Here is a 22,850-nt window from a genome sequence, read left to right as displayed (position 1 = left end):
CTTCCGGAATGCCTTTTTCCCTTAGAATTCGGCGTTCAACCGCCATGCCGTCAAACGCAGCCGCGGTAAGTCTTGGAATAGACACGGTCCCTGCTGAAGCAGGTCCGGTCTTAGAGGTAGAGGCCACGGATCCTCCGTGAGCATCTCTTGAAGTTCCGGGTACCAAGTTCTTCTTGGCCAATCCGGAGCCACTAGTATCGTTCTTACTCCCTTTTGCCGTATAATTCTCAGTACCTTTGGTATGAGAGGCAGAGGAGGGAACACATACACTGACTGGAACACCCACGGTGTTACCAGAGCGTCCACAGCTATTGCCTGAGGGTCTCTTGACCTGGCGCAATACCTGTCCAGTTTTTTGTTGAGGCGGGACGCCATCATATCCACCATTGGTTTTTCCCAACGGTTCACAATCATGTGGAAGACTTCTGGATGAAGTCCCCACTCTCCCGGGTGTAGATCGTGTCTGCTGAGGAAGTCTGCTTCCCAGTTGTCCACTCCCGGAATGAATACTGCTGACAGTGCTATCACATGATCTTCCGCCCAGCGAAGAATCCTTGCAGCTTCTGCCATTGCTGTCCTGCTTCTTGTGCCGCCCTGTCTGTTTACGTGGGCGACTGCCGTGATGTTGTCCGACTGGATCAACACCGGCTGACCCTGAAGCAGGGGTTTTGCCAGACTTAGAGCATTGTAAATCGCTCTTAGCTCCAGTATATTTATGTGAAGAGACATCTCCAGGCTTGACCATACTCCCTGGAAGTTTCTTCCCTGTGTGACCGCTCCCCAGCCTCTCAGACTGGCATCCGTGGTCACCAGGACCCAGTCCTGTATGCCGAATCTGCGGCCCTCTAACAGATGAGCACTCTGCAACCACCACAGAAGAGACACCCTTGTCCGTGGCGATAAGGTTATCCGCTGATGCATCTGCAGATGCGATCCGGACCATTTGTCCAGCAGATCCCACTGAAAAGTTCGTGCGTGGAATCTGCCGAATGGAATCGCTTCGTAAGAAGCCACCATCTTTCCCAGGACTCTTGTGCATTGATGCACAGACACTTTCCCTGGTTTTAGGAGGTTCCTGACAAGTTCGGATAACTCCCTGGCTTTCTCCTCCGGAAGAAACACCTTTTTCTGAACCGTGTCCAGAATCATTCCCAGGAACAGCAGACGTGTCGTCGGGGTCAACTGAGATTTTGGAAAATTCAGAATCCACCCGTGTTGTTGCAGCACTAGTTGGGTTAGTGCTACTCCGTCCTCCAGCTGTTCTCTGGACCTTGCCCTTATCAGGAGATCGTCCAAGTAAGGGATAATTAATACGCCTCTTCTTCGCAGAAGAATCATCATTTCGGCCATTACCTTGGTAAAGACCCGAGGTGCCGTGGACAATCCAAACGGCAGCGTCTGAAACTGATAATGACAGTTTTGCACCACGAACCTGAGGTACCCTTGATGTGAAGGGCAAATTGGGACATGTAGGTAAGCATCCTTTATGTCCAGGGACACCATAAAGTCCCCTTCTTCCAGATTCGCTATCACTGCTCTGAGTGACTCCATCTTGTACTTGAATTTTTGTATGTACAGGTTCAAAGATTTCAGATTTAGAATAGGTCTTACCGAGCCGTCCGGCTTCGGTACCACAAATAGCGTGGAGTAATACCCCTTTCCCTGTTGTAGGAGGGGTACCTTGACTATCACCTGCTGAGAAAACAGCTTGTGAATGGCTTCCAATACCGTCGCCCTGTCTGAGGGAGACGTTGGCAAAGCAGACTTTAGGAACCGGCGAGGGGGAGACTTCTCGAATTCCAACCTGTAACCCTGAGATACTACCTGCAGAATCCAGGGGTCCACCTGTGAGCAAGCCCACTGTGCGCTGAAATTCTTGAGTCGACCCCCCACCGCTCCTGAGTCCGCTTGTAAGGCCCCAGCGTCATGCTGAGGGCTTTGCAGAACCCTGGGAGGGCTTCTGTTCCTGGGCAGGGGCTGCTTGCTGCCCTCTCTTACCCCTTCCTCTGCCCCGAGGCAGATATGACTGTCCTTTTGTCCGCTTGTTCTTATAGGACCGAAAGGACTGCGGCTGAAAAGACGGTGTCTTTTTCTGTTGGGAGGGGGTCTGAGGTAAAAAGGTGGATTTTCCGGCAGTTGCCGTGGCCACCAGATCCGATAGACCGACGCCAAATAATTCCTCCCCTTTATACGGCAATACTTCCATATGTCGTTTGGAATCCGCATCACCTGACCACTGTCGCGTCCATAAACTCCTTCTGGCAGATATGGACATCGCATTTACTCTCGATGCCAGAGTGCAAATATCTCTCTGAGCATCTCGCATATAAAGGAAAGCATCCTTTAATTGCTCTATAGTCAATAAAATACTGTCCCTATCCAGGGTATCAATATTTTCAGTCAGGGAATCCAACCAGACGACCCCAGCACTGCACATCCAGGCTGAGGCGATGGCTGGTCGCAGTATAACACCAGTATGTGTGTATATACTTTTTAGGGTAGTTTCCAGTCTCCTATCAGCTGGATCCCTGAGGGCGGCCGTATCAGGAGACGGTAACGCCACTTGTTTTGATAAGCGTGTGAGCGCCTTATCCACCCTAGGGGGTGTTTCCCAGCGCGCCCTAACCTCTGGCGGGAAAGGGTATAATGCTAATAACTTTTTAGAAATTAGCATTTTTCTATCTGGGTTAACCCACGCTTCATCACATACATCATTTAATTCCTCTGATTCAGGAAAAACTACAGGTAGTTTTTTCACCCCCCACATAATACCCCTTTTTGTGGTACTTGCAGTATCAGAGATATGCAAAGCCTCCTTCATTGCCGTGATCATATAACGTGTGGCCCTACTTGAAAATACGTTTGTTTCATCACCGTCGACACTAGATTCAGTGTCTGTGTCTGGGTCTGTGTCGACCGACTGAGGTAAAGGGCGCTTTACAGCCCCTGACGGTGTCTGAGACGCCTGGGCAGGTACTAACTGGTTTGCCGGCCGTCTCATGTCGTCAACTGATTTTTGTAATGTGCTGACATTATCACGTAATTCCATAAACAAAGCCATCCATTCCGGTGTCGACTCCCTGGGGGGTGACATCACCATTATCGGCAATTGCTCTGCCTCCACACCAACATCGTCCTCATACATGTCGACACACACGTACCGACACACAGCAGACACACAGGGAATGCTCTTATCGAAGACAGGACCCCACTAGCCCTTTGGGGAGACAGAGGGAGAGTTTGCCAGCACACACCCAAGCGCTATAATATATATGGGAACAACCTTATATAAGTGTTGTTCTTTATAGCAGCTTAAATATATCAAAATATCGCCAAAAAAATGCCCCCCCCTCTCTGTTTTACCCTGTTTCTGTAGTGCAGTGCAGGGGAGAGTCCTGGGAGCCTTCCTCACAGCGGAGCTGAGCAGGAAAATGGCGCTGTGTGCTGAGGAGAATAAGCCTCGCCCCCTATTTCGGCGGGCTTTTTTCCCGTAGTTTTAGATAACTGGCATGGGTTAAATACATACATATAGCCTCAATGGCTATATGTGATGTATTCTTTTGCCATAAAGGTATTAAATATTGCTGCCCAGGGCGCCCCCAGCAGCGCCCTGCACCCTCCGTGACCGCTTGGTGTGAAGTGTGTGACAACAATGGCGCACAGCTGCAGTGCTGTGCGCTACCTTCATGAAGACTGAAGAGCCTTCTGCCGCCTGTTTCCGGACCTTCAATCTTCAGCATCTGTAAGGGGGGTCGGCGGCGCGGCTCCGGGACGAACCCCAGGGTGAGACCTGTGTTCCGACTCCCTCTGGAGCTAATGGTGTCCAGTAGCCTAAGAATCCAATCCATCCTGCACGCAGGTGAGTTGAAATTCTCTCCCCTAAGTCCCTCGATGCAGTGAGCCTGTTGCCAGCAGGACTCACTGAAAATAAAAAACCTAAAAACTTTTTCTAAGCAGCTCTTTAGGAGAGCCACCTAGATTGCACCCTGCTCGGACGGGCACAAAAACCTAACTGGGGCTTGGAGGAGGGTCATAGGGGGAGGAGCCAGTACACACCACCTAATCCTAAAGCTTTATTTTTGTGCCCTGTCTCCTGCGGAGCCGCTATTCCCCATGGTCCTGACGGAGTCCCCAGCATCCACTTAGGACGTTAGAGAAATCCTATATAAATTTAAAACCTGATGCACCAAGCCCCCTCAGGTTATAGAATATAGGGATAGCAAGTTGAGTAAGAGACATGAAATGGAAACCACTCAGAAAGCTAATGCACACACATATAGTCACAGTTGTACAAAGCAGAGGTTATTACTAACAATAATACTGCACTGGACCAGCTTATATAGCTATGTAGTCAATAGATATAACACTGCACAGTAAGAACTGGATGTATATCACAGGGTAATTGTACTAGAAAACCCTGACTAAATGCACTCTTTCTTAACTAACACTGTCTAAGTGACAGGTAGAATATTTAAGTGTTATGTAAAGTCATAGCGCTGACAACCAGGCGGCTTTACACAAGAGGATTTGCCCAAGCAGTCCCAGGAACAGTGTAGCTGAGAGAAATTGCGCCCAAACACTGACAGGGAGTGAGGGAGAGACAGATATGCAGCTCCAGGGCGGGAACATTTGCGGGAAATGGCGCCCTGGGGGAGGGGCTCCAGGTCTAAGCCTTATCTCCCTGCTGGCAAAACCACCGGGTACTGCGGGCTATTAGTAAAATAGTTTTAAGGGAAAATCTGACCTGTACCCATGCCCTGGTGATCTAGTGGGATCGCCTGTACTGCCACAGTGTCCACCACCAGCGCCCGTGGCCCGCCTCCCACTGACCACGCCGTATCGCGATCAATTACGGGTCCCGCAAGCGGGACCCACTCACCACCTCCCGAAGCACGGCCACGCGATCCCGGAGAGCCCCCGTCGTGTGTGCCTGACCATAGAAGAAAACCGGAGCTTCCTGCTGTAGTTACCCGGCAACCAGGCCTCGGTAGTGTACAGCGCCACTGGGGAGAGATGGAGCTGCAGCAGTGAATGTCACTAGACATGTACACACTGCTGCAGCCCTTAAAGTCTTCACTTTTCTTCTCAAAAAGCTCTTCTTAGGGCTGCCCAGAGCAGCCCCTCTGTTATGTGCCTGCTATCTGCGGCACCAACTACAAAACTGAGCTCCTGTGCAGGGAGGCGGGGTTATAGAGGAGGCGGCGCTATGCATTCTGGGAACAGTCAAAGCTTTTCAGCCTGTTGGTGCCTCGGATCAAGATCCTACTCTACACCCCTATGTCTATCCTTGTGGAGCCCAGTATATCCCCCAGAAAACTAGCCCAAGGTGGGTCTTGATTTGCCACAGGTGCTGCGGGCTGACTGGAAGGTGCAGAGCACCCAGTACCTGAACCCTCAGCTGAAATCTTTTACCCAGGTAAATCCATGACGTCAGCACTGCACGATGCAGGAGCGTCCACGGATTTCCCACCCTGTTTAGCAGACATTATTGGGAATGTAGCCTTAGGGCGTAATAGTACAATATAGCCAGACAAACACACTACCAGCGAATAACCCCCTGTGTTATGACCGCAAATGCAGAACATAAGCAGAGGATTTAAGCAGTGTGAGGTGACTGAAACACACAGTGAAAAATACAAAACAGTATATCCTGTGGGACACTAAATGGTATATGAGACCCTGATGCACTTAGACCCCCCAGGGTACATAATATAGTGATAGCAATATGTGTGATACACAGAATAGAAACCACACATAGCTATAGGCAGACACAGTCTCAGGTACAATGCAGAAATTATTACATATAAACAATAAAACTGCACTGGACTAGTAATACTACATATAGATATGTATGTATACAGATATAATGCACAGTAAACACTGGATGTATATCACAGAATACCTGTACTGAATATTCATATAGTAATGCACTTGTTCTTAACTAACACTGTCTAAACGACTGAATACTTAAGTGTCCTGTAAATGCACAGCGCTGATGATGCAGGCGGCTTTACAGAGGAGACAGTGCCCAGCAGTCCCAGGATCAGCGCAGCTCTGTGTAATGGTGCCCAAAAGCTGACAGGGAGTGAGGGAGAGAGATGCAGCTCCAGGGCGGGAACACCTGCTGTAGATGGCGCCTGTAGCTGGGGGAGGGGCTACAGGTCAGCGCCTTATTCCCTCTGCTGGACTTCACCACCGGGTACAAGAGAGCCTATGACAAATGGATTTTAGTAAATCCGATCTGTGCTCCCTGCCCTGGTGGATATAGTGGGGCGCCTACACGGCCACAGTGTCCACGCCAGCGGCGCGGTCCGTCTCCTGGGACCGCGACCGAATTGCGATTTCGGCGGGTCCCACCTGGGGGACCCTCTTACCTGCTCCTTAAAGTGCGGCCACACAATGCAGGAGAGCAGCAGCGGTGATGTGTGACTGATGACTGGAGCGCCTCCGCTGCAAGTACCCGGGAACCAGGGCGTGGGAGTATGCAGTGCCGCTGGGGGAGGTGATGGAGCCGCAGCACAGATTGTCAACATGACATAAACAGCATCTAGTGCCTGTGCTGCGGCCCTTGAAGTCTTCTTTCTTATTACAAACCTCTTATCAGGGCTGCCTAGGGCAGCCCCACCTGTTAGTGACCTGCACTGCAGGCTCAAACTTACAAACTGAGCTCCAGTGCCTGGAGGTGGGGCTATAGAGGAGGCGGTGCAGTGGATCCTAGGAACAGTCAAAGCTTTAGCCTGTTGGTGCCTCGGATCAAGATCCAACTCTACACCCCAATGTTATTCCCTATGGAATACCAGTGTACCCCGCTGCAGAAATCCAAAATACTTCCAGTCGTAAGCATTTCGCATATGGGAGACTCAACCTGTATCAACTTACTCTAAATTTTTTGGACCACTTAAGCCTCACTCTTTGGAGAGATTGGGCAAGAAACCAGGGGATGCGGTTATTTTGCCGGCTGTCGGGAACCCTGCGGTCAGGATTGCCAACACCGGATTACCGGCACAACAGGGCCACAACACCCATAGAGTGGGAATAGATCCTGTGGCGAGCACAGTGAGCTACCGAGCCCGCAACGGGACTCTTGGCACTCGCCCAACTGCTGGCATCCTATCGGGATACTGCTATCGGGATACTGACAGCCGGCATCCTATCCACCGACAAATCATATGTAATCCCTTGTAGAGCACTAGTTGAAATCCAGCTCTGCCCTCTAGAACCTGTAGCTAACATGGATCTGCGATCTTTCCAGCTGAGTGCACGAAAATAAAAAAACATTATCCCTATAAAATGTAGTATCGAAGTACAGATGTCGAGGCCTGGTCATGCAGATGTTTAACCAGGGCATATATAAAAACGCTAATGGGATAGACCACATACTATATACTAAGCAGAAGAAACTATACCTTAATATATTGCAAATACTACAGACAATATTTAAAAAGTATACAACAGAATCTACAGGAAGTAAAAAGTAGGACATCATTCTTCACACTACCACCTGACCTGCTGGAATAACGGTAACGTTTAAATGCACGCACAGAGGTTCCAGCATTTCTCCCTATCCAGTATCGCATGGGCATTATGCAGCTCCCCACTTCCAGAATCTGTCACGCCAGCAATGCTCCCATCAGGTAGCATCCATTCAGTAATATGAAAGCTGCTATGAACAGATTCTAGCTGTTTAATCTGAAGAGGATGGCCGGGAAATGATAACTGATCACGGCAAAGTTGAAGACCTTAAAGTCACAAGTTCATGCAACCACTCACACGTAAAAATAGTCTGACCAGCGACCAAATATCAAAGCTCCCGAATTAGTACTTCCTGTTGTTAATTCCAGAGTGACTAAAGTCAGTATAGCAGGTGATGACTGAGCATTGAGGAAGTGGATTTCTGTAGACTGTGGTTTTTGATGTATATTTTAGATTTGCTGGGACTGAGGGGGACATGTACTAAGCAGTAATAAAAGTGGAGAAGTGAGCCAGTGGAGAAGTTACCCATGGCAACCAATCAGCTGCTCTGTATACTTTTATAGCATGCAAATTATGTTACATCAATGCTGATTGGTTGCCATGGGCAACTTCTCCACTGGCTCGCTTCTCCACTTTTATCACTGCTTATTACATGTCCCCGTGAATGTCAATATAGTGGAGTGCTAAATGTACTGTGTATTGGGGTACCGAGGACGGAGTGTCAGTTCTGCAGAATGCCATCTGAATTATGGGGATAGCTGGAAAATGGCTGTCCATATAGTGGAGTTTGGATGTGTGCTAGGGATAATCAAGAGGGGTCGTGTATAGAATACCCCTTTCACACAAAAAATGAAATTACCGGGTGAAACAGTTAGAGGTCCTTTTTCTGTGTGAAAGGGTCAACCCGGTTTGAAATCCCGAGACTTTGACCCAGGAATTTACCAGGGTTGGAGACCCAGGAATTTCTACCCGGTTTGACCCTTTCACACAGACGAATTACCCGTATTGATCCACAAATTACTGGGTAGAAATTCTTGACCTGGTAATTTGCTTCTCTGTGTGAAAGGGGGGGGGGGGGGGGGGGGGGGGGGGTCAGGCAGACAGGAAAAACCACCCGTCACTGAAATTCCAGGTAATTGACGGGATTACTGTCTGAAAAGGGTATTAGGTAGACTCGAAAGGGGCTGCCACTATATGCTATTTATTGGGGTTGCACAGAAGTGATTATGGGGCTCATTCCGAGATGTTCGCTCGCTAGCTACTTTTAGCAGCCGTGCAAACGCAAAAAAGTAAATCCAATACCTTTGTGGTATAGATATAGTGAAATTGAAACACACGAGAGCTATAATTTCTGATTGAGGCTAGTAATAGATACATTTGTTACCATCAATTAATGTGACTCAGGGTGTAATCCCACAAGCTACATGTTGGTAGACTGAGTCTGTAACAATCTGTGGATGTATCAAAACCACAGAATGGATGGAACGCAGTATATATAGGATATCAGTTCGGATACAATAGGAATAATTTAATTCCTAATAAACTATTGAGTAGAAGATACCCAGCGCATTACATATTTAATTTTTATCATATATATGTTAGGTTGCATGTTGTTATTTTATGTCTATGTAAGTCATTTAAAGTTATAATAAAAGTAACATTTTAAATAAATATTTTTTCAATAGGGCTCCAAACAATACAGTTGTCTTTTCTTCTCCTCTGTATATTGGGGATATCCTGGAGGTGCTGTCAGTATACATGGACACTGGCTGTATATTTGGGATATCCTGGAGGTGCTGTCAGTATACATAGGCACTGGCTGTATTATGGGGATATCCTGGAGGTGCTGTCAGTATACATAGGCACTGGCTGTATTATGGGGATATCCTGGAGGTGCTGTCAGTATACATGGGCACTGGCTGTATATTGGGAATATCCTGGAGGTGCTGTCAGTATACATGGGCACTGACTACATACTGGGGATATCCTGGAGGTGCTGTCAGTATACATGGGCACTGGCTATATATTGGGGATACCATGGAGGTGCTATCAGTATACATGGGCACTGGCTGTATACTGGGGATATCCTGGAGGTGCTGACAGTACACATGGGCACTGGCTGTATACTGGGGATATCCTGGAGGTGCTATCAGTATACATGGGCACTGGCTGTATTATGGGGATATCCTGGAGGTGCTGTCAGTATACATGGGCACTGGCTACATACTGGGGATATCCTGGAGGTGCTGACAGTATACATGGGCACTGGCTGTATACTGGGGATATCCTGGAGGTGCTATCAGTATACATGGACACTGGCTGTATATTGGGAATATCCTGGAGGTGCTGTCAGTATACATGGGCACTGGCTACATACTGGGGATATCCTGGAGGTGCTGTCAGTATACATGGGCACTGGCTGTATATTGGGGATATCCTGGAGGTGCTGTCAGTATGTATGCACTGGCTGTATATTGGGGATATCCTGGAGGTGCTGTCAGTATACATGGGAACTGGCTGTATATTGGGGATATCCTGGAGGTGCTGTCAGTATACATGGGAACTGGCTGTATATTGGGGATATCCTGGAGGTGCTGTCAGTATACATGGGCACTGGCTACATACTGGGGATATCCTGGAGGTGCTGTCAGTATACATGGGCACTGGCTGTATGCTGGGTATATACATGGGCACTGGCTGTATACTGGGGATATCCTGGAGGTGCTGTCAGTATACATGGGCACTGGCTGTATACTGGGGATATCCTGGAGGCGCTGTCAGTATACATGGGCACTGGCTATATATTGGGGATATCCTGGAGGTGCTGTCAGTAAGTATGGCACTGGCTGTATATTGGGGATATCCTGGAGGTGCTGTCAGTAAGTATGGCACTGGCTGTATATTGGGGATATCCTGGAGGTGCTGTCAGTAAGTATGGCACTGGCTGTATATTGGGGATATCCTGGAGGTGCTGTCAGTATACATGGGCACTGGCTGTATTATGGGGATATCCTGGAGGTGCTGTCAGTATACATGGGCACTGGCTGTATATTGGGGATACCATGGAGGTGCTGTCAGTATACATGGGCACTGGCTATATATTGGGGATACCATGGAGGTGCTGTCAGTATACATGGACATTGGCTGTATATTGGGGATACCATGGAGGTGCTGTCAGTATACATGGGCACTGGCTATATATTGGGGATACCCTGGAGGTGCTGTCAGTATACATGGACACTGGCTGTTATTGGGGATATCCTGGAGGTGCTGTCAGTATACATGGGCACTGGCTGTATTATGGGGATATCCTGGAGGTGCTGTCAGTATGTATGGCACTGGCTGTATATTAGGGATATCCTGGAGGTACTGTCAGTATACATGGGCACTGGCTATATATTGGGGATACCATGGAGGTGCTGTCAGTATACATGGGCACTGGCTGTATACTGGGGATATCCTGGAGGTGCTGACAGTATACATGGGCACTGGCTGTATACTGGGGATATCCTGGAGGTGCTATCAGTATACATGGACACTGGCTGTCTATTGGGGATATCCTGGAGGTGCTGTCAGTATACATGGGCACTGGCTGTATATTGGGGATACCATGGAGGTGCTGTCAGTATACATGGGCACTGGCTATATATTGGGGATACCATGGAGGTGCTGTCAGTATACATGGACACTGGCTGTATATTGGGGATACCATGGAGGTGCTGTCAGTATACATGGGCACTGGCTATATATTGGGGATACCCTGGAGGTGCTGTCAGTATACATGGACACTGGCTGTATATTGGGGATATCCTGGAGGTGCTGTCAGTATACATGGACACTGGCTGTATATTGGGGATATCCTGGAGGTGCTAACAGTATACATAGGCACTGGCTGTATATTTGGGATATCCTGGAAGTGCTGTCAGTATACATGGGCACTGGCTGTATTATGGGGATATTCTGGAGGTGCTGTCAGTATACATAGGCACTGGCTGTATTATGGGGATATCCTGGAGGTGCTGTCAGTATACATGGGCACTGGCTGTATTATGGGGATATCCTGGAGGTGCTGTCAGTATACATAGGCACTGGCTGTATTATGGGGATATCCTGGAGGTGCTGTCAGTATACATGGGCACTGGCTGTATATTGGGAATATCCTGGAGGTGCTGTCAGTATACATGGGCACTGACTACATACTGGGGATATCCTGGAGGTGCTGTCAGTATACATGGGCACTGGCTATATATTGGGGATACCATGGAGGTGCTATCAGTATACATGGGCACTGGCTGTATACTGGCGATATCCTGGAGGTGCTGACAGTATACATGGGCACTGGCTGTATACTGGGGATATCCTGGAGGTGCTGTCAGTATACATGGGCACTGGCTGTATACTGGGGATATCCTGGAGGCGCTGTCAGTATACATGGGCACTGGCTATATATTGGGGATATCCTGGAGGTGCTGTCAGTAAGTATGGGACTGGCTGTATATTGGGGATATCCTGGAGGTGCTGTCAGTAAGTATGGCACTGGCTGTATATTGGGGATATCCTGGAGGTGCTGTCAGTAAGTATGGCACTGGCTGTATATTGGGGATATCCTGGAGGTGCTGTCAGTATACATGGGCACTGGCTGTATTATGGGGATATCCTGGAGGTGCTGTCAGTATACATGGGCACTGGCTGTATTATGGGGATATCCTGGAGGTGCTGTCAGTATACATGGGCACTGGCTGTATATTGGGGATACCATGGAGGTGCTGTCAGTATACATGGGCACTGGCTATATATTGGGGATACCATGGAGGTGCTGTCAGTATACATGGACACTGGCTGTATATTGGGGATACCATGGAGGTGCTGTCAGTATACATGGGCACTGGCTATATATTGGGGATACCCTGGAGGTGCTGTCAGTATACATGGACACTGGCTGTTATTGGGGATATCCTGGAGGTGCTGTCAGTATACATGGGCACTGGCTGTATTATGGGGATATCCTGGAGGTGCTGTCAGTATGTATGGCACTGGCTGTATATTAGGGATATCCTGGAGGTACTGTCAGTATACATGGGCACTGGCTATATATTGGGGATACCATGGAGGTGCTGTCAGTATACATGGGCACTGGCTGTATACTGGGGATATCCTGGAGGTGCTGACAGTATACATGGGCACTGGCTGTATACTGGGGATATCCTGGAGGTGCTATCAGAATACATGGACACTGGCTGTATATTGGGGATATCCTGGAGGTGCTGTCAGTATACATGGGCACTGGCTATATATTGGGGATACCATGGAGGTGCTGTCAGTATACATGGACACTGGCTGTATATTGGGGATACCATGGAGGTGCTGTCAGTATACATGGGCACTGGCTATATATTGGGGATACCCTGGAGGTGCTGTCAGTATACATGGACACTGGCTGTATATTGGGGATATCCTGGAGGTGCTGTCAGTATACATGGACACTGGCTGTATATTGGGGATATCCTGGAGGTGCTAACAGTATACATAGGCACTGGCTGTATATTTGGGATATCCTGGAAGTGCTGTCAGTATACATGGGCACTGGCTGTATTATGGGGATATCCTGGAGGTGCTGTCAGTATACATGGGCACTGGCTGTATATTGGGGATATCCTGGAAGTGCTGTCAGTATACATGGGCACTGGCTGTATATTGAGAATATCCTGGAGGTGCTGTCAGTATACATGGGCACTGACTACATACTGGGGATATTCTGGAGGTGCTGTCAGTATACATGGGCACTGGCTATATATTGGGGATACCATGGAGGTGCTATCAGTATACATGGGCACTGGCTGTATACTGGGGATATCCTGGAGGTGCTGACAGTATACATGGGCACTGGCTGTATACTGGGGATATCCTGGAGGTGCTATCAGTATACATGGGCACTGGCTGTATTATGGGTATACTGGGGATATCCTGGAGGTGCTATCAGTATACATGGACACTGGCTGTATATTGGGAATATCCTGGAGGTGCTGTCAGTATACATGGGCACTGGCTACATACTGGGGATATCCTGGAGGTGCTGTCAGTATACATGGGCACTGGCTGTATATTGGGGATATCCTGGAGGTGGTCAGTATGTATGGCACTGGCTGTATATTGGGGCTATCCTGGAGGTGCTGTCAGTATACATGGGAACTGGCTGTATATTGGGGATATCCTGGAGGTGCTGTCAGTATACATGGGCACTGGCTGTATACTGGGGATATCCTGGAGGTGCTGACAGTATACATGGGCACTGGCTGTATATTGGGGATATCCTGGAGGTGCTGTCAGTATACATAGGCACTGGCTGTATTATGGGGATATCCTGGAGGTGCTGTCAGTATACATGGGCACTGGCTGTATACTGGGGATATCCTGGAGGTGCTGTCAGTATACAAGGGCACTGGCTGTATTATGGGGATATCCTGGAGGTGCTGTCAGTATGTATGGCACTGGCTGTATTTTAGGGATATCCTGGAGGTACTGTCAGTATACATGGGCACTGGCTATATATTGGGGATACCATGGAGGTGCTGTCAGTATACATGGGAATTGGCTATATAATGGGGATATCCCGGAGGTGTTGTCAGTATAAAGCGGCACTGCCCATATATTTCGGATACTCTGGAGTCGCTGTCAGTATAGCGAGGTGACCGCTGACTCACTGATGATGATAACAGGATGTGATCTTAGCTGCACCAGCCCCTAGATCATGCACCAGCCCCCAGAGAGCCCACGCCAGATCACAACCCAGCTGCTCACCTTCCCCGGCCGCAGGATGCCTCTGTTGCCTGGAGGTCTCCTCCTCACTCTCCCCGGAGCAGTACTACAAAAGCAGCAGCAGCACAGGCCGGGCGCGCTGACGTCACACGACGCCAGTAGTTCGGATCTCTCTCTCTCCTGACAGATCACTTCCGGGTGTGCGCATGCAGAGAAGGGTAGCAGGCAGACAGCGACTACCCTGTCACCAGTCTATCTCTTCATAATGCTCAGATAGCAGGCGGTGTCAATAAAGTTATTGGGGAAAAAAACGTGGACAGAGAGCGGTGGGGGAGTGGGCGGTGCTCCGTGTGACAGATCGGCGACGTCACCTCCGGGCAGAGAGACTGCTGAGGAAGTGACTCCGGGCCAGAGGCGGACTCAGACAGAGCCTCCCGCCCGTCACACTGAGCCAGGCATGACCGTGTCCAGTGCGTCGTCACCGGCCACCTGAGAGCGGCACCCAGGGGACAGGCGGAGGCCAGGGGACGCCCCGCTGAGGTGAGCAGGGCAGCGGCACGTAGCATAAGCCAGGCAGGGCCTGCCCCGGGTGCTGAGCATATGAGGGATGGCAGTCACCTGACTATCCTCATGCAGGGCAGAGGACTGTTAACAGTGTCGGGTCAGGTGGAGGGTTGATGACGGGAGGCAGGATCAGGATACATTGGGGGAAGTGCAGCAACCCTACTCAGTGGTGGTTGCTACTTTCCCCCCATAGCTTCTAACTAGCGTTCATCTGGTACATTCTGTAAATGATAGGAAGCATCTTATTAAGTGGAAGCTATGAGCGATGTGTCCACTTCTCCACTCTCTAGAAGGGGTGATAAATCTCTCCCATTGTCAAGATGGATTACAGTTGAGCAGTAGGTATGACCGTCACAGATGAGACTGATGGGACCTTCTGGGAATACAGCAACATCAATTGTGGTAAAAACAAGTATAACTGGGACTTTTGGGGCTGTTATAGGGAAACCTGGTATTACAGGGGTAGGTGAGGCTATGATGGTGACACCACGGAGGACAGGGACAGGTGAGGCTATGATGGTGACACCACGGAGGACAGGGACAGGTGAGGCTATGATGGTGACACCCCAGAGGACAGGGACAGGTGAGGCTATGATGGTGACACCCCAGAGAACAGAGACAGGTGAAGCTATGATGGTGACACCCCGGAGGACAGGGACATGTGAGGATATGATGGGGACACCCCGGAGGACAGGAACAGGTGAGGCTATGATAGGGACACCATGGAGGACAGGGACATGTGAGACTATGATGATGACACCCCGGAGGACCGAGACAGGTGAGGCTATGATGGTGACACCCCAGAGGACAGGGACAGGTGAGGCTATGATGGTGACGTCAAGTACAGGGACAGGTGGAGGCATCTATGGCTACGACACCCGAGAGAACCGGGGCACTTTATGCTATTATGTTGGTATGATGGAAGACAGGGACAGGCAGTATTAGGACTGGGAAAGGTGTGAATGTTACACCAGTGAAGACAGGGACAAGAAGGTGTGTATGTTGTTGTTACACCAGTAAGGACAAGGACATGTGAAGCTATGACTGCCATCCCAGTAAGGGCAGGAACATAACTTACTGTAATCGTAAGGATGGAGTAGAGATATAATGGTAACACTGATTAGAATGTTTTGCCAAACGTATACAATTAGGTTACATGCTAACAAGTCTCTAACAAATGCATCTCAGTGATATAAAGATTACATAATAAATAACCTGTAATACCGGTTTACATAAATATTGCCTTGTCTATTATTATCAATCACAAAATAATCATTGCTTGTATTTATGGAATAGATATGATATTGGTGTAAAGATGGTAGCAAAATAGCCTAAAGCTTACACATCCCCATGTTGTTGACACTATTTTTTCAGTGCCCAATATAGTTAGTCTTTTTCATCCCAGTCGGTTGGAGGCAAATTGGAGTTTGGTGCTCCCCCCTTAAAGAAAAAAAGGGGGGGGGGGAGGGGTATGGTGTGTGTGCAAGGGACCCGACTATACTGCAGGTCCTACTCTTGCTCAAAATAATTACTGTAAAAATAGCTGTCACATTAGTGTTACACTTTAGATTTGCTACCTGGTCTAAAGCTCACAGCAACTTAGCTTTTTCATGTAATTCATTGATTAATACATCAACTAAAACTCTTATTATTACTAGTTAATACAGCGAGTGCAGAGCCCCTGTGATTTCTATTTAAACTATGTGGTCGCATACCGTGTTGCACCCTAAATCTAGGAACGGTGAGCGTTGGATTAGTGCTTTATGTTTATTAGATTATTTTTTAAAATCTTTTTGTGCTCGCATTTTCTCATGCACCCTGTTTCAACTTATTTATTATAGCTTATGTCAGCTGTTTTGGAAGAGCAGCGGTCACATTTGGATCCGCTGTGAACCACACAGGTGCTGCTGTACATGCAGGTGCCCCTTCAGGGCTTGGAGTCCAGAGGAGGTGTCTCCATTGCCTCTGGGAGTTACTCCCTTGTATGTATGCATTGACAGTCTGTAGTCTGTTCTATACTTGTTGTGATTAGGCTCTGTCTGATTTATTTTCTTTTTTTGTTGTACTTAATATGCCAACTAAAGGGGGGTACTCGCGGAGCGATAATCTAAGCAATCTGATTAGATTGCTTAGATTTTAAGCATGATCTGTCCGTGTGTACCCCCCACAGCGATAGCTGCTATTGCTGGTGCTAGATTGAGCCTGCATGCAGGCCAATCTAGCAGGTCGCTCATTTCACCTGCTGGGTGAAATGAGCGGTCCCCCCCGTTTTCCCCTGTGCGCTCAGCACACATCTCTGGCCACATCTGCCCGTAAATACGTGCCTTAATGGTACTCATACACTTATGAGATAATCGGTGCTCACCTTCGATTTCGACCGCATCTGTGAGAGAAATCGAAGGATTGTATGCACATTTTAGGTACCTTTTGACGCGATACGTGGGCATACCGGTCGAATCTCACGTCTCAAGATATTATGTGCTGCACTTAATATTTATCGAATCGCAGTGCGATCGCATGTGTTTTTAAAAACACAAGCTATATATCGCTGTGCGATGGGCACCCGCCGGGAGCTGCCAGAGGCCGCTACCACTCGGCCGGGACGTGCCCATCACATGATTACCATGCGATCTATCGCATGGTAATCACTTTGGCAGTTCGCCTGAACTGCTGGTGCGATGCCCCGTGATGTCGCGGGGCATCGCACAAGTGTATGGGCACTATTAGTTAGATTTGTCTATTTCAGATGGTTATAAACAGGAAGTTGATAAGAGAGAGCAGGTTTCTTTTACAGCTCTGTGGGGTTGATTCAGTTAAGTATGAAGGGGTGGGGGGGGGGGATGAGTTGCCATTGTAAAGGGGGGTACACACTGAGAGATCCGTGCTTAAAATCTAAGCAATCTTGCTAGATTGCTTAGATTTTAAGCACGGATCTGCCGTGTGTATGCCCTCCAGCGATAGCGATGCGCGGCCCCGCGCATCGCTATCGCCAATGCTAGATTGAGCTGCATGCAGGCTCAATCTAGCGGGTCGCTCACTTCACCGTTGTGTGAAGTGAGCGGCCCCCCGTCGGCTTTCCCCCTCGCTCAGCACATCGCGCTCTGCTGAGCGGGGTGAGAGATGTGTGCTGAGCGGTCTGTGTTAAGATCGTTCAGCACACATCTCTCCCGTGAGTACCCCCCTTTACTGCATGGAAACCTTACTTCGCCCAGGGCTCACAGATTTGTGTATGCAGTCCTGTAGCGCAGCGAACAAAAAATCAGCAAGTCAGAGCAACTGTACGTGTGGCATATAGCTGGTCTTACACTGACACTAACTGCGAGTTTAATTAAACTGGCCCCCATATGTTTTGGAATAAAAATCCCAGTGAGACTCGAGCAATTACTTTACCCTGCTCTTAGCACGGCTGACATCTGGGAGATCCCAGACCGGAAAACCAGGTGATGCAATATTAATGTAAGTCAGATGCTTACATTTAAATATGTAGGTTTCTTTTCTTGTAATTCATTTCAATCTAGGTTCAATACCAGGAATTTCCTGTCCCACCAGCTTCCTACACCATAGTTAAGGGCATTTAATTCTTGTCTACTCATAAAATTGAATGCATTCAATACAGCAAGATATGTTAGATACTGTAGGTGTGTTTGACTCCTCCTGTAACAGTGTGATCCAGCTCCTTACATCACTTCTTTGTGCTGCTGGAGGACCAAGCGCCTTACTTTACCAAATGTCTGTCTTCCAGCTTGCTTCCATTCCCCTGTGCCCATCATGGCAGTATGCATGCAGACTTGCACTCAGTGACATTACAGCACAAGTATGGGCAGTGATGAAGAGCGATTACAATAAAGTTGTCAGACCTTACTATCTTCTATCAGTCAGTGGTAGTCGGCATGTGTAGCTGGTCATAAACTGTTCTGTTACCATGGTCTTCTGCTCTTTTTATCTTCTCGAGCTTGATTACAGCTTACATTTTTCAGGGCATTACAGTGGCTGTAAATTAGCTGTTGGTAGATCCACACTCCAAATTGATTGTTCCATCTGATGTGTTATTGTATTGAGCTGAGATAGCTGGAGAGCCCACTGCCATGTCTGTGAAACCACTGCTGGTCTTTACTACCAGTGTGGCATGGATCATTATTTTGATGAAAGAAGCTCATTATACTAATGGTAGGAATGTATGCAGCTGATCAGCAGAAATGTTCTTATATTCTGTTGCAGTCAAAGGTAGGTTACTTTTCTTGTTGAAAGGGACCTAACGTGAGCAACATGCCTTTAATTACATTTGTTAATAACTGGCAGTATGCAGCCTTTGACCCAAAGGGGGATGTCTGTGAAAACTGTTCCACAGTCAGTATTTGCACTTACGCGCTATAGCACTTAGTTTGGGAGACGTTTAATTTACTGGCTGTCGGGATCCCACTGGTCAGGATACCGAGGCTGGAATCTCGCCAGCCGTCAATGCCGCCAGCCGGAATCCCGGCACAATAAGGCTATTCCCATATGTGGGAGTCCACGACACCCAAAGAGTGGGAATATATCCTGTGGCGAGCCACCGAGCCCGCAAGAGGACTCTTAGTGCTCACCTCGCTGCCGGCATTCTGGCGGCCGGGTTTGCGCTGTCAGGATATTGGGGGGGGGGATAAAAACACACACACACACACACACACACCAAAATCCGGCACTCATTGAGGACAGCGTGGCCTCACGATAGCTTGCTGGTGTGCCTTCCCAAGGGTGATGATTCCCAGGTACATAGCAGAACAAAAAAGGTGGCACTCCCAGACTTGCAAATGTGAAAAAGGCTGTAGTCAACGTTTCGGGGGGTCGCACCCCATCATCAGGTCATCATTTGTTCTGATAGATATATATATGCACACACCCTGGCTACCAATCCTATATGCTGACTGGTAAATGGAAGTAAGCAGGTTTGCAGAGTCAAGCTTCTTGTTGTCCTGGAGTTTGGGAGTGAGGTAGGACATCTGGCCGAGTTTGTTTGTTTGTTTGACCTGAGGAGGGCACAGTGTGTTGTTGACAGCCTATTGAAAGGCCCACATAGCTTAAATTATACATTTCTTAAATATAAATGTCTTCAAAATTAAATATTGTAACATATTAGTAAGAGTTATATGGCATTTATGGAACTGATTATATTATTACAAAGAGTTATGTCTAGTAAGTTATATGCAAATACACAATGATACCTTATCATTATTTCTTTATCTCAACTCTCTTCCTTTCCAATGTGCTGCTGTTGTGTACTTTACTGGGTGCTCTTATACTGACTTGTGTATAAGGTTTAATGGATTGTATATCCTGATATTAGATTGACCATGGGCGGTATTCAATTGATATATCGCGCCCCTGATCTCCCATCTAAACTGATGGGAGATCGCTGGGCGATATTCAGTTGTCCCCCATTATCTTGCCCATAGTAGTTGAATAACTGCCAGAGGGGGTGGAAAGAATTGAATACCGCCCTATATGTTTATTCAAGATGTAGTTTGATTAAACACATCTAGTATGAGAGATCCTTATTTGTTGATCAGGAACATTGAGGGTTCCCATAATTGTAAACAGAAATATCGGGGCTGCTGGGCATATATGCCACCTAAGGGGCTTGTGGAGTGGTTTGATGGCACATAAAGGGCTTGTAGGATAGTCTGAGGGGCAGGTTGAGTGGTTAATTCTGACGGGATGCGCTGAAAGAGTAAGGGCCCCAAGTTTGTGACATAATGTATACATGGGACCCATATAAAGGTCCCTGCAGAAAATGTGGTGTTTTTCATAGTAACTTGTGTCCATTCTATTTTTACCTCAAAAAGGAAGTCATATTAGCTACAATATTCCACACCACCTCTTATATACATTTATATCTCTAATGTTATCCAAAATATTTACTTCTATTTTTCTCTAAACATACCCATAATGTCTAGAACATACTAGGAGGAGAATATGACTGCACAATGGATGTGGTGGTGGCCCTACTGTATATTGCCGAAATGTGCATATGCCTGGTGGGACATCACATTGAATTTAATTCCCCCTTATACCCCTTTTCCACTAAAGTCTCGGGTCTGACCCAGGATTTGGAACATGGTTCCAAGCCAGGTCACACCCGAGACAGGACCCCTTTTCCACTGCGGCGATATTCCCGGGTCGGCGCCGTTTAGACTGCACCCGGGTGCAGTGTCTTCTTGCTGGCGCTTGGAGATGGCGTCCTCGCCAAGCGCCGTGAAAACTGGCAGATCGAGACACTCTGGGCATGTCCTCAGCCCGTTAGGCCACGCCCCCAATTCGAAGGTGCCCACCGTCACGCTAGGGGCAAGCCCAGCACTCTGGAAGCTGCTGGGCTGCCCCTGGCCATAGTAGGACAGACAGCAGAGCTGACCCCGCCCACCCGCGGGACACTGCGGTCAGGGAGGTATGGGCTCTAGGCAGGCTGTAAACGTGTCCCGGGTCTGATGACCCGGGTAACCTGTTTACACTACACCCTTACCCGAGTCATTCCCGGGTCCAACCCAGGTAGCTTCCCGGGTCACTTGACCCGGGTTTTTTGATAGTGGAAACGGCTCCCTCAGAAAAAAACTCTGGTCAAGTGATGATCGCCCCCGTGCAAAAACCCGGGTTTTTTGAGCTAGTGGAAAAGGGGTTTTAGTATCTTCTTCATCCTGGTTTATGTATGCAAATACAATGGCGATAGATTTAACAGTCTGTATAATAAAGATTAATATATGAAATGATACATTTTGATAAATATGTTGGGGAAATTCATGATCACAACACAGATTCCGGCTGTATGTTTTCTGAAGGCTAGCAGCAATGCTCCCCAGCTGTAATGTGATTTCTGTAGCTTAGTATAGTGTGTTGAGCCAATAAGTGGTTTATACAGTTATCAAAGTACAATACTGTCTGTAGATATTGGACTATACGGAGGACTTAATTATCACAGATCTTCTGTGTACAGAACAGCTTAAGTCTGGTACAGTGTTTGACTAACAGAATGTGTTTATAGTTAGAATCCCTTGGCACCTTGTGTGCAAATAGATAACAACACTTCTAATTTCTGAAAGTACTAATGCGTCCAGAGAAATATCCTTCCGTCAGTGGCTTCTTGCATTAAGACATGGTCTGATGACAATGGGGTTGTTTCAATTCACCGACAGTTGAATAGCGCCGGGAATTAGCTCCCGGCGTTATTCAATTCAGCTCAAGTTAAGTCGGCGAATGCCCGTTCTCGCGGACTTAACAGGTTGATTTGTCGGGAGAACGGGCCTTCTCCGACTTAACTTCCCGCCACGATGCTGATTCCCGACAGAATCAGCCTTGCGACGGCAGCACTTTTGTCGGATTTCTTTTCTCATCCCCCGGGGGTGAGAGAAGAATTCCCGACAATTAAGTGTCGCTTGGCGCTGTATTGAATAGCTCCGGGAGCTAATTCCCGGCGCTATTCAACTGTCAGTGAATTGAATCGATCCCAATGTGACATTAATAGTTTGCTTCTGAGTCGCACGTAGATTGGAATATGGCCGCATCTAGTGATTGTTTTGTGTGTATGCATCACGGGCTCCATAAGCACTTTTGCAAACATGCAAGAGTGGTACATCTCGGCCATTTCTCTGCAGCCGCTGAATGGGCATTTTTGTTTGGCAACAATAGGCTCGATTTTAATTCGATGACAGTTGAATAGCATGAGAATTAGCTGCCGTCACTATTGAATACAGCGCAGTGGTAAGTCGGAGAATGCCCATTCTCCTGGACTAAAGAGGGTGTTTTGTCGAGAGAACGGGCATTCTCAGACTTAAGTGCCTGACGCGATGCTGTTTCCGCCATGCTAATTGCAGAAATCAGCATCGCGCCTGCACTTTTGTCGGATTTCAGCTTGTACCCCCTCCTGGGGTGCGAGCAGAAATCCCATCATTGGGTGTCACATCTCGCTGTATTGAATAGCCCCGGGAGCTAATCCCCGGCTCTATTCAACTGTCATCGAATTGAATCGTGCCCAATGTGATGGTTTAATTTGTCTGTCGTGGGAGTGTAGCCAGAGTTGCTCATTGTTC

The 22,850-nt window shown here is 48.1% G+C and overlaps 2 protein-coding genes across 4 annotated transcripts in view; one reads left to right on the top strand and one right to left on the bottom strand.

The window, feature by feature from the left end:
- The window catches only part of RABGEF1 (RAB guanine nucleotide exchange factor 1), a 163,371-nt gene extending 148,913 nt beyond the window's left edge, over positions 1–14,458 (bottom strand). For all 3 annotated transcript variants that reach the window (XM_063955986.1, XM_063955988.1, XM_063955987.1), the window contains exon 1: positions 14,272–14,458. The gene's annotated coding sequence lies outside the window, so the exon portion shown is untranslated. The remainder of the gene's footprint in view (positions 1–14,271) is intronic.
- A 133-nt stretch (positions 14,459–14,591) lies between these two features.
- The window catches only part of TMEM248 (transmembrane protein 248), an 85,467-nt gene continuing 77,208 nt past the window's right edge, over positions 14,592–22,850 (top strand). Inside the window, exon 1 of the mRNA XM_063955989.1 lies at positions 14,592–14,769. The gene's annotated coding sequence lies outside the window, so the exon portion shown is untranslated. The remainder of the gene's footprint in view (positions 14,770–22,850) is intronic.

This window comes from Pseudophryne corroboree, chromosome 2 (assembly GCF_028390025.1).
Source record: "Pseudophryne corroboree isolate aPseCor3 chromosome 2, aPseCor3.hap2, whole genome shotgun sequence".
Lineage (NCBI taxonomy): Eukaryota > Metazoa > Chordata > Amphibia > Anura > Myobatrachidae > Pseudophryne > Pseudophryne corroboree.
This window is presented reverse-complemented; position numbering and strand designations above follow the sequence as displayed.